The sequence below is a fragment of the Bombus bifarius genome, unplaced genomic scaffold (assembly GCF_011952205.1).
Source record: "Bombus bifarius isolate JDL3187 unplaced genomic scaffold, Bbif_JDL3187 scf7180000009832, whole genome shotgun sequence".
In the NCBI taxonomy this organism is placed as follows: domain Eukaryota; kingdom Metazoa; phylum Arthropoda; class Insecta; order Hymenoptera; family Apidae; genus Bombus; species Bombus bifarius.
Genome location: NW_022885363.1, coordinates 299627 through 312244, shown reverse-complemented (window position 1 = coordinate 312244; position 12618 = coordinate 299627). Strand labels below are relative to the sequence as shown.

At 34.5% G+C, this 12618-nt stretch overlaps 1 protein-coding gene across 17 annotated transcripts in view; it reads left to right on the top strand.

The window, feature by feature from the left end:
* LOC117215851 (bromodomain adjacent to zinc finger domain protein 2B-like) overlaps positions 1-12618 on the top strand; it is a 232859-nt gene that overhangs the window by 141915 nt on the left and 78326 nt on the right. For all 17 annotated transcript variants that reach the window (XM_033462354.1, XM_033462360.1, XM_033462358.1 and 14 more), the window contains one exon: positions 11538-11595. The gene's annotated coding sequence lies outside the window, so the exon portion shown is untranslated. The remainder of the gene's footprint in view (positions 1-11537; positions 11596-12618) is intronic.

Here is a 12618-nt window from a genome sequence, read left to right as displayed (position 1 = left end):
GAGACACCAGTATGGAGAATATAATATAAGATTTAAAGTAAATGGAATAATATTTATTGAAATTGTGAAATGTTAGGTCGTCCGGAAAGTTTCTTTCGTTTTATAAGGAAATAATGGAAGCACGATATTTTCCGGTTTATATTATTTTATCGAATTACGTATGATCCATTTTGTTCTATCAAAATAAAAATCACGTTCGACGGATTAGGTTTCATGTTTGTATAAAAATGCCTCGTTGTAGAAGACGTGTCTGTAAAAGAAAGACGTTTTTCAGACAACCTAATATTTATTAATATAAATATTTATATCATTAATATAATATTTCCAATTTCATATTGATAATATTTTATACTTTTATATTTTATAAAAATTTATATCTGTTGGGAATTGTGGATGTTAATCGCCGAAATAAATGTGTAGCAACACTTAGATTACACTTAGAATTGATATGAAAATAGTTTCAGATTTATTTAATATGTGATTTGCAAGATCTTCGTCGATATACATTTGCACGAGTCTCAGCATTCTCTTTGTCTCACCATCTTCTTTGCCACGCTACCAACGGAACAATTGCATTCATCTGTTTTATGAGACGCTGTGCACGCACATATTAGGTCGTCCGAAAAGTATCTTTCGTTTTATAAGGAAATAATGGAAGCACGATATTTCCCGTTTTATATTATTTTATCGAATTACGTATGATCCATTTTGTTCTATCAAAATAAAGATCACAACGTTCGACGGATCAGGTTTCATGTTTGTATAAAGATGTGTCGTTGTAGAAGACGTGTCTGTGAAAGAAAGACGTTTTTCAGACAACTTAATATTTATTAATATAAATATTTATATCATTAATATAATATTTCCAATTTCATATTGATAATATTTTATACTTTTATATTTCATAAAAATTTATATCTGTTGGGAATTGTGGATGTTAATCGCCGAAATAAATGTGTAGCAACACTTCGATTACACTTAGAATTGATATCAAAATAGTTTCAGATTTATTTAATATGTGATTTACAAGATCTTCGTCGATACAAATTTGCACGAGTCTCAGCATTCTCTTTGTCTCACCATCTTCTTTGCCACGCTACCAACGGAACAATTGCATTCATCTGTTTTATGAGACGCTGTGCACGCACATATTAGGTCGTCCGAAAAGTATCTTTCGTTTTATAAGGAAATAATGGAAGCACGATATTTCCCGTTTTATATTATTTTATCGAATTACGTATGATCCATTTTGTTCTATCAAAATAAAGATCACAACGTTCGACGGATTAGGTTTCATGTTTGTATAAAGATCGCTGTAAAAGAAAGACACTTTTCGGACAACCTAAATATCCGTAGAGGACTTGTGTAGAGGATGTTGGTCGGTGAGGTTTAATGACGAGATTGCTCGTTATTGAAACCGTGGAATATATTTAAAAATAATAAATTAATATACAGGCTATGTTCGCCGAGACTCTCGTACTGTGTATAAGTCGTAAAATAATGACTCGTTAATTAGATCGCTGATAATTCATTGATAACTGAGTGATAACTGATCGACAACTGACTGTAACTCTTTTCGATTGCATCCGATTGTATTGTTTATACTGGTCGAGGGAGAGTCGGAAAATTCCAATTCGTCTTCGTTCGACGATTGCACGTAGCGGCAACAGTGTCTTGCCCGGTGTTTATTTATTCTTAAATTACGTGTAGCCTAACGATCTTGATACTCCCAGGCAAAATAACAACATGAGTCGCTATCGATTCGCTTCGTCCTTTGACTCCTGTGCCGCTACATATCAATGGCAAAGATATACGAAAATAGGAAGAGAATTATGTCGAATTTCGTTGCTGTGAATCACCAAACCCAATGTTATTTCTTATACATTTTCCTACTTAATCATTTAACTTACGATTTACGTTCGAGAATGCCCGTAATATTTACGTTTGGTCGGATCATCTTGTAGGTTAAGGGGTTAAAATATAGAATGAAAGAGAATATAAACAAGTGTTTGCGACAGAGAACTATGACCGATATTTTTTACGCAAAATCGTACCCGGATGGCTTTTTAACGGCGCGTTATATAAATATCGTTATAACATTTCCTCGATTTTATTTCTCCGATTTTATATTCGCGAAACAATAACGCAACGCGAAACGGGAATAATTTTTCCCTGCGACAATTAACCACGCGTGCTAGTTCGAATTCCCAAATTTGCCATTCGTGGCAATGTAGAACGAAAGCGTGAGAAAGGGGGAGAAAGAGAGGAAGAGAGAGAAGCAGGGACAGAGTAGGTTAGAATAAAAGGAAAGAGGGAAAACGGATAAAGATTAACGGGGCAACCATTTCGAAGACTAATTGCATAAACGCGCAAATCGCGCCTCTGGAACAAACTACTTTCGTTCATTCTCAGCGACGCGCGTATATCTCGGGCCACGCATTATCGTATTTTTCACGTAACGCGTTCATACGGCGCAACCTCGCCGCCGATTCCGATTTGCATATCGTATGAATAATGCATACGCCTCTAACAGTAACAAACGCCTCGAATTACCGCCAACACACAAATAGACCAGATAACTAATATTAATAATAATTAATCTTCCTTCCGCCGACTCGTGTTTCCATCTTTCGATAAACATTATCACGCAACCTTTTTTTCTAATTGCGTGAAAATTCTATTTTTATAATTGAAAACCATAGAAGTAAAATATGACAAGTTAGATTTCTCTTGATTTTCTTAGTTTAATTTCACTTTATGGTTAAACAAAAGAACCCTAACATACTGTACCTTGCCTTTAAATGAAAATCTGTTAGATTCAAACCTTTTCAAAATATAGGCAAGCAATATTCCAGCAATATTAAAGACATTTTTAAAGAACATTGTTATCATTGTTTGAGAAAAGCCCAAAAATTAAAAATCCAAAATTAAGAAATTTAGACTTTCAGTTTCAGATTTCTCCTGATTTTTTTATTTTAATCTCACTTTATGATTAAACAAAAGAACCCTAACATACTGTACCTTGCCTTTAAATGAAAATCTGTTAGATTCAAACCTTCTCAAAATATAGGCAAGTAATATTCAAGTAATAATAAAAAATTTTTTAAAAACATTGTTATCATTGTTTGAGAAAAGGCGAAAAATTAAAAATCCAAAATTAAGAAATCTAAACTTTCAGTTTCAGATTTCTCTTGATTTTCTTAGTTTAATTTCACTTTATGGTTAAACAAAAGAACCCTAACATACTGTACCTTGCCTTTAAATGAAAATCTGTTAGATTCAAACCTTCTCAAAATATAGGCAAGCAATATTCCAGTAATATTAAAGAAATTTTTAAAGAACATTGTTATCATTGTTTGAGAAAAGGCGAAAAATTAAAAATCCAAAATTAAGAAATCTAAACTTTCAGTTTCAGATTTCTCCTGATTTTTTTATTTTAATCTCACTTTATGGTTAAACAAACGGATTCTAACATACTGTACCTTGCCTTTAAATGAAAATCTGTTAGATTCAAACCTTCTCAAAATATAGGCAAGTAATATTCAAGTAATAATAAAAAATTTTTTAGAAACATTGTTATCATTGTTTGAGAAAAGCCGAAAAATTAAAAGTCCAAAATTAAGAAATTTAAACTTTCAGTCTCGAATGTTCTTTCCAATAATATTAACTTTTCAAAAAAGATGAGGAAATTTCTACGAACCCAAAACGTTATAAACGATAACAATTGAAAAGGTCATTTACTTTAATACTAGCGATCCATAGAAAAGGCAATACATGCGAATCAGAAATGGAACACTCGCAGTTAGAAGAACGTCTTGCCGGTCGAGTTTCGAGTTCGAGTTTGTGTATCTGAAAGAAACGCGCGAACTCGGCTACTCGACTAATCGAATCACGAAACTAACTCATTTGCGTTAATTGAAACGGCGCGGAGTGCCGCGACGAGGCCCCGACGGTCACGAGTTCAATCCTATCGAGACCAAGAAAAAGATGTGTTTGTTTAATTAATTGGCTCTCCTTTGAGCGAGTTCAGCCGTAAAGAACAATCCACTAACGTTACAACGATTTTGACACGTCCGAGCAATCTCGATCGATTATCAGGCGTCGTTAATTCATTAATTAAAGAAAGATGCTCTTATCTCTGGACGAAAGCCATCGATAATAGCACAAAGGTGCTAATCTGGCTGAAAATAAAAAACAAGCTTCTCTGTATATGCTTTTCTATCATATTGAAAATAAACAGAAGAAATTTTGTTCGAACATCGTACTCTGTTCTTAACGTCAGATTTATAATCATTATAATTGCAATGAATTCTAATTTTCAGATTTAATTTTTCCAAGATAAAGATTCTCAAATTCAAATTTTGCACATTTTAAATTCAAACGTATTAACTTTTGCATTCAGTGTTACCTTTTCACCTTCGTGTAGCGTGGAAAATTTCATTCCATTAGCAGCGTCTAATCGAAATGCAGCGTGATCATCGATGAAGGTTTTCGAGAGTGCGAATATCGAACGCGTGTTCGTGAAATTCCACAGGATTTCTTGCCGGTTGTGGCGTCGTGCGAGAAATTAAAGCCCGTTCGCGTAATACCGTTACGTGACGCTACATCGCGTCCCGATCTCTCCAGCGTCGTTTGGTAATTTGGTTAATGCGAGAAAATTTGGATTATATCCAGACCCGTGGTTACCGAAACCGAATCAACCATTCGACACGATTGCGTTACTTGTTTGTCACAGTGTTAATTTCTCTACGGTAAATTCACGCGGCACTTTTATCAATATTTTTTTTCTGTTTTATACAAAAATATTTTGAAATTTTATTAGCTGTGTAATGACATCGAACGCTTATCAGAAAGCTTTTGAAAACTTTGAAATTTCATTAGTTCTGTATATAATAAAATTCGGCTATCTTGATTAGACAGTGGATGTTTCTGCAAATTCATATTTTTATCAACACCTTGAAATTTTATTAGCGGTATAATGACACAGAATCCATCGTGGTCATGTTAATTTTCAAACAAATCTGAAAATATATGTACGGTAGTTTGCCAGAGTATACTAACGCTTATAAGAAAGCTTTTATTCATATTTTACATTTCACGGGACAAACTTTGAAATTTCATTGATTCTGTATATAATAAAATTCGGCTATCTTGATTAGACAGTGGATGTTTCTGCAAATTCATATTTTTATCAACACCTTGAAATTTTATTAGCGGTATAATGACACAGAATCCATCGTGGTCATGTTAATTTTCAAACAAATCTGAAAATGTGTGTACGGTAGTTCGCCAGAGTATACTAACGCTTATAAGAAAGCTTTTATTCATATTTTACATTTCACGGGACAAACTTTGAAATTTCATTGGTTCTGTATATAATAAAATTTGGCTATCTTGATTAGACAGTGGATGTTTCTGCAAATTCATATTTTTATCAACACCTTGAAATTTTATTAGCGGTATAATGACACAGAATCCATCGTGGTCATGTTAATTTTCAAACAAATCTGAAAATATATGTACGGTAGTTCGCCAGAGTATACTAACGCTTATAAGAAAGCTTTTATTCATATTTTACGTTTCACGGGAAAAACTTTGAAATTTCATTAGCTCTATATATGTAGGAATGTTTATTATAAATTAACAGAAAAGACAGTATGATAAACACAATATTGTAACACTCTCGCAAAATCAAATATAATATCGCGCTTCACGAATTCGCTTATCACTATTTCTACGTCACAGCAACACGATGAACTTCTCTCGACCACGATTAATTCAACTCTGACAGCATTACCACGCTCATTTTTCCCTTAACAAACCTTGGTAACGCTCACAACACTCCTTGACAACATTAACGTATCTTAACAACGTTTATAAACAATCAGCCACGTCTTTCCCTATCGTCACATCATCCCACATATATAATAAAATTTGGCTATCTTGATTAGACTGTGGATGTTTCTGCAAATTCATATTTTTATCAAGACAAATAAAGAAATGGGAAACCCATGTCGAGATTTGTTTCACCTACTGAATATTACGATGTTTTATTGCGTACTTCGGTTGTATTAGATTTCCTTCATATTATGCGTATTTTTCTGCGTTTAAATTTGCGATAAATACACAAAAATCCATGGTTCAATCGGTGCAAAAACGAATTGAAAAACCGCTGTATTAACTAAATTATCGATCAACTTTCTTTCTGTATATATTTTACAAGATTTATTTGTCGAATATAAACTGTTGGAGAATCACTCGTAACGATAAATCGTATCGCTATTTTGTTCAGAATAACGATCGATCGGTAGGTTACAGGAGAGGAAGCGTAATATCGGAGTGGAAAGAAATTATAACGACAGGGGATTCTATTTAGCGCGCGTACGATGTAAATCGTTGGCCACTAAATTTTCCACGTATTTATTAGCTATTCGCCGGTGCGTAATGTGCCAGAACCTGGCTATTTATAAGGTAGCTATTTATCCGGCTGAGCTATTCAATTTTCGTCTTCCTCGTTCTTTTTAACATCTTCTTTTCTATACCTCTAATATCATTTCGATGCGATATTGCTATTAATTAAAATGTAATTATCACCTTGTCGATCGTTTTTGAACTTTCGTGCTCTTACTCGAGGTACATATACTGACTTACGAAAGTATTTCTAGTACGAGAGTATAATATCTTATCGTAACACATTTTTGTGCATATATCTGTGTGACATTTTTAAAAATATTAGGTTGTCCGAAAAGTGTCTTTCTTTTGCAAACGTGTTTTTTGCAACAGTGCAACTTCATACAAACGTGAAACCAAGTCTGTGAAATGTCGCTGTGCTGAGATAAACAGAACAAACCGGATCGTACAAAATAATACAAAACGAAAGACGTCGTGCGTCTATTATTTCCTCATAAAACGAAAGAAACTTTTCGGGCAACCTAATATCGTCGGTATTGTAATAAGAAATGGCTATTACGATTAGAGTGGTAAAATTTAAAAGCAATTTCATTTTGAATGAACGAGTACAATGTGAATTAACTGCCACGGTTTTTCCACCATGATGGTCATTGGCGACCGAAGCGCTTGAACTTCTTACAATCGTAAAAATTGAATGAAAATTGACAGTTAGGGCATTTTGAATGTAACCGATAAATACAAGATACTTTGAAATAAAAAGTGCCCCATTGAACAATTAAACATTTTTATTAGAACATCAATAAAAAAAGAATGAGAACAAATCTTGCATTTAACGGTACACTGTGTTAAAACACTTTAAACATAAATGTAGCTCATCGATACAATCTGGACGATAGATGATCACCTTTTTGGTCCGATTCTTAGCAATTTTTGATCCTAACTGTTTAACATTTTTTTATAGCACTCTGTGCAAAATTTTCGTGCCAGGTACGCTTGTCCCTCTTTCTTCAGCATTTCGTGTCGCAATCTTTGTCGAATAAGTATATTTGACGGCTCTGATGAATGGCACTGTGCAAGGTGCATTGCGAGTGCCATTCTAAACGCTGATACCTTGATTTTTGTTTTCGTTGCTTGTTTATAGAGTATCATCGCGTTTGAAATTGATGTATTTAACAATAACTCTAAAGGTAATTTTATATACCACTTGAGGGTTCTTCTACGTGGTGCAGAATATGCTATCGTTTAATATGATAAATCTACAGCACGTTTTCCTCTGTTGTGATCTACCACTACCATTGGTTTATCACAAACATAACTTTTTTTGCGGACCTTCACCATTTCAGCCGAATGTTTCGTCGAAATCATAACAATGTCACGCTTGTCTCTCCATCTTACTATTATATATAGAATGAGCAAATACTGTTTACTAATATCTTCTACACGTTTCGACAATGTATTCTGGACGTTTTGCTTACGACGAAAGAACGAATGCGAATGGTTTGTTGAAACAAACGAAGCCTTGTTACAATATGTCGCTATCAGCTGTTACCAAGGCGCCACGGTGGTCACCACCAATAAGATAAACGGTCCATTGGGGAAGAATGTTGTCTTACATCACCAATTTATTATTATTTTTCCATTATATGCTTTGAATAATAAAAATACTCCCGTGGCGTCCTGAGCGAAACACGTGATTTCGGCGTGGCACTCAAAGTGTTAAGCACATAATTTGTGTTAATGGTAATTCTACTAGTATTTTGAAGACTGTATTCTGACCTCTATGAAGTACATACGTGTTGCAATTACATTTCCTAATTTGTTTCGAACGTTGTCAATGCGATTATGATAATCACAGGTGTGTCTTATGCTTATCTATTTCTACAAGTGTCGATATACTAAATAGATAAATACTTTCGCGTGTCACGTATATTAAAATAATATACTAAACTCTTTCTTTGTCATAAAAAATGGCATTAAGTCGGTCGTGAGTTTCCGTACGACCAGTTTCATCGTGAAATGGAACGAAACTCGCGTGAAAAAAATTCCTCTGACATCCGTAAATGAAAGAAGGCAATGATTTATGACTTGGTTGGACAATCAGTGATATACGAAGCAGACTTTTAGAGAAGCAAACGAATTTCTCAAGAAGAGAAAGACAGATCGAGGCCACGAAAGTATTTCGTTGGCACAATAAAAAACAGTCGATGTTACGGTGCCCTTATCGTTTCGAATCGTCGAGAATCGTCAATGAAAAATCTGTACGGCCGTCGAAAACGGAGACGACACGCACGCGGCTAGTAATATTGATTTCGTATTAACGAACGCCGATATACAGACGTTTCGTGGCGTTCTCTCATTTGTAGCGCGACGACCAACCTGACTGACCCTCCACAAATATTACCTTCGTTCGCGTTTCCACTTCGAAATCAATTTACTCGTTTGTGGTATTACTTTCGTTCGTCGACGATCGGAAGAAAGAGAGACAAGCAATTTGACCGACACGCGACGACGACAGAATCCTGGATTTTCCACTCCCTGTCCACCACCGTAGTTAGTTTCACATAGTTATTAACGATCGGTACATGTTTAAAGAATGGGCAGTAAAATGTGAATAACTTTCAGTGTCATTTTGCCGGTAATATTGATAAATTTTTCAAAGCACAAAATTGCTAGATTTATGAGAAAAATGTATCCTGTCAATTTTTCCCTGTTTTCTGCAGTAGGAAAAATATTGTAGTTTTGAATTGTCAGATTTTATTTTTTATTTTTTTTTTTTTTTTACTACGGCATTTATTATATCATAAATTGCTGCGAGTATTATTTGTAATTATATCGCAATTAGCTGTCCATAGACAAACTGGGTCGTTGGTAATTTAAGCGAAAGTTGAAACTAGCTGCGTGTGCCCGGCGTTTCTCGGGCTTTTGAGGGGCTGAATAATTTGAACCTTGAGCATTAAACCTTCTTTCAAGGGTCTAAACCCTCACAAAATTATTTTTTTAAATATTCATAATTTTTTTCAAGTCCTCGCTTGTTCAAATTTCGCTTTAATTTACTTCCCGCTTTTTTTTTTTTAAAGTGATACTTTTACGTTAAATTTTGAAATTATCCAGGATACACGTGCACCATCGTGCGAGGAAAATCGATTCTTCACATGTTCTGTCTTCAAATTATCGAAAATCACCTATCGAGTCACTATAGAAAAATTTGCTCAGGCTTAAATTTAACGTATTTGGGTGTAATTGAGGTTCCCGGTAGAATTTTTGCTAAGGTGTTGAAGAATATTCATAGAAAATTTGGTGCGGTTACGTTGACTGCTGTGGAACTCTTTACAGAACACACAAACTTTGATTTTTATATATATATATAATGTTCAATTCTAGGATAATTCAGGGATCGATCCTGAAAATCTGAAAATCGAGTTTATTGTAACAATACTTAAATAAAATACAGAAGTAACAATTAATGATAATTCATAACAATAAATAATAATAAATAACAAAGCTTTGTACAAGGTGTACCTGAAAATCGAGAATCGATTTTCCACGTCCTAAACTACCACTCTTCCTCTGTCAATCTTCGATACTTTAAATAATAATTTCTCTCTTATGATCGTGTCTATTTCTAACGCTCGAAATCCTTCTTCTTCTCTAACCGTCCGTCTGTGAAATGACTGTTTGACAAATCGTAACAACAAATAAGGCCACACTGTCCATTAAACAGAGAAAGTCCCTTTGTTTATCCGCGTTTGAACTCTTAGGGAGTTTACGTATATAAGCAACGAATTGTTTTATACATAATAGATAAAAAATACATTATACATAAAAAATCATCAATTTTGACAGGAGTTATTTTTTTTATCCACCCTTAATCTTTACGAAAGAGTTGAGATGAGATGAAGGAATGGAATAAATTTATTTCATGGATATTCTATGCTTTTTAAGAATTACAGTACATTTACATTGTAATAGAATAGTAAAAAGAATTTTTAATTCATGGACTGGGAATGTATATTCGTAGCATTCCATTTCAAAGTGAAATGATCGAAATATTAGTTATTAAAATATTCGTCCTTGCTTTAATTTTCCTCTTACACGTAACAGTATGTTGCAAGTATCTCGGTATAGTCGAATTTGCCCGATATCGTTTCGATATCAGTCAAAGTTGCTCCCTCGTACGGAAACTTGGTCTGTTTGCACCAGGAACTTCTGAAACATGGCGAAATTAAACATTTACCCTCGGTTGCATATGGTGCACCGTTCACCGTGTACGTATAAATATTTATCAGGAGTAGCTGGCTGTAATCCCTCGCGAAATGGATGCTCCGTGAATATGAATGGCGATAATCGCGTGCACACTATTGTACTTTGTTCCACGTAAGCAGAGCGGCTGTTTTCATTCATTGATATGGAAAATTGATTCTTGCGATATGCTCGAACTCGAAGCATAGAGTTGTCAGAGTGTGCAATTTTTTCGAAATTCTGAATCCTTAATCTTTTCATATTCTCTGAAAATTTACGAAAGTTTCGCGTTATCGTGCAACTGTTAGCTCAAGGATTATAGATGCCGAAAGAATAATTTTTGGCAACTTTAATAATTAAATCCAAAGATAACAGAAACTGAAATTTAATTCCTTATAATATCAGATTATTGTTCCTATCTAATAAAAATGGAATGTATTTTCAATATAACTGAAATCGAACACTGATTTCGCATCGTATTGCTTACAGTATTTTGTGATTTTCATATTGCGTGTATTTTGTTAAATTCCACCACCATTTGCACCTATAGTTACGTCTGAATTCGATCGATTCATTAGAAATAAAATACAAAAATGTTCAAGGCTTTCGATGAACGTATCGTTGGCTATTAGGGAATGTCATATGTTAAAACTATGAGAACTGTCTCGCGTCGAACCGAGAATAAAAAATGACCAAACGAAGGATAAAGGGCGAAACGGTGGCGCGTAATGAACGAGTAGAAAACTCTTCGGTTAACATGCAAATGTGACGGAGATTTCCTAATGGCCGTGTGTTTGCATTCTAATTGGTCGAGGCGGTGATATAGGAACTGCGGAGAATCGTTCGACAGCGAAATATTAATGGCACCTCGTATTTCTCTGTTTCAGATGTGATGGAGCCTCGTGGAGCCAGCTTTTACTATGAGTTGAGGCCCCGTAATTAATTGTGAGTATTTCAACATTTTAACGCGCTTTTCCTTACCTTCTATAATCGATCGTCGCTCCATATTTGTTCACAGCGTGATTTGACTTTAATACACGGCAAATTAAATTTTATTTTCTATCCTCAGCATTGACAATGATCTATATAGCAGTAACATAAATAACGTAAGCAAAGTTGCAAATTGAAAATTCTTTTCCTTCCGTTTAAATTGCAACGTGTTAAGAACAGTCGAAGAAATTAATTACCAACGAATAATCTTTGTAGTCAATGCTGAAACATAAATTAAGAAAAAGAACAAATTAACAGACCGCGGATTTCTATCCCATTTTATCAATTACTAACCATGGAAACACATCTCTTCTTACGTTTCTGTAAATAAAACGCTAAACTTAGAACCGGTTTTGCCAACAATAAATGCATTTAATTGATTAATTAACAACCTGTTAAAGCGCTATATCGCGTACATGCAACATCCAACATGAAAAGCTATCTATTTCCGTATCTAATCACAAGCAAAGCAATAGAATTTAAATAGACGTTTGTTTCATGTGTTTAGGTAGATATTATTCTATACATTCTATACATTTTTACATTTTGAAATATCCATAAATAATCGTAGTTTATTAATTATTCAACGTCAAGATTAAAATCGACCATGATTCAAGCGTATCTAGTGTAGTATCGTGGAAAAAAGGCCTGTGGCGGCACTCCATAGCAAATACCATCACTCGACACTAACTAGTGTCGGACGACGCGACCAAGTTTTCAGGATAGAAAAAAATAAAAAAAAATCATAAAAAAGCTCCGCTCCCCAGCGGCTTAAACCCAAAAATTGTATTAAACACGAAACCGCCGCGTATTGGTACCTTTGCCTAACATATCATTACAAAAATTCTGTAAACTGTTAAAACTGTATTCTTGGACTCAATAAACTTTAAATCTTAAAAAAGTGTCGGACGACAGCAGCGCAGTGGTTAGCGCCTTAGGTTGCTAACGTTCGGAACTCGGGTTCGAATCCCGGCGACC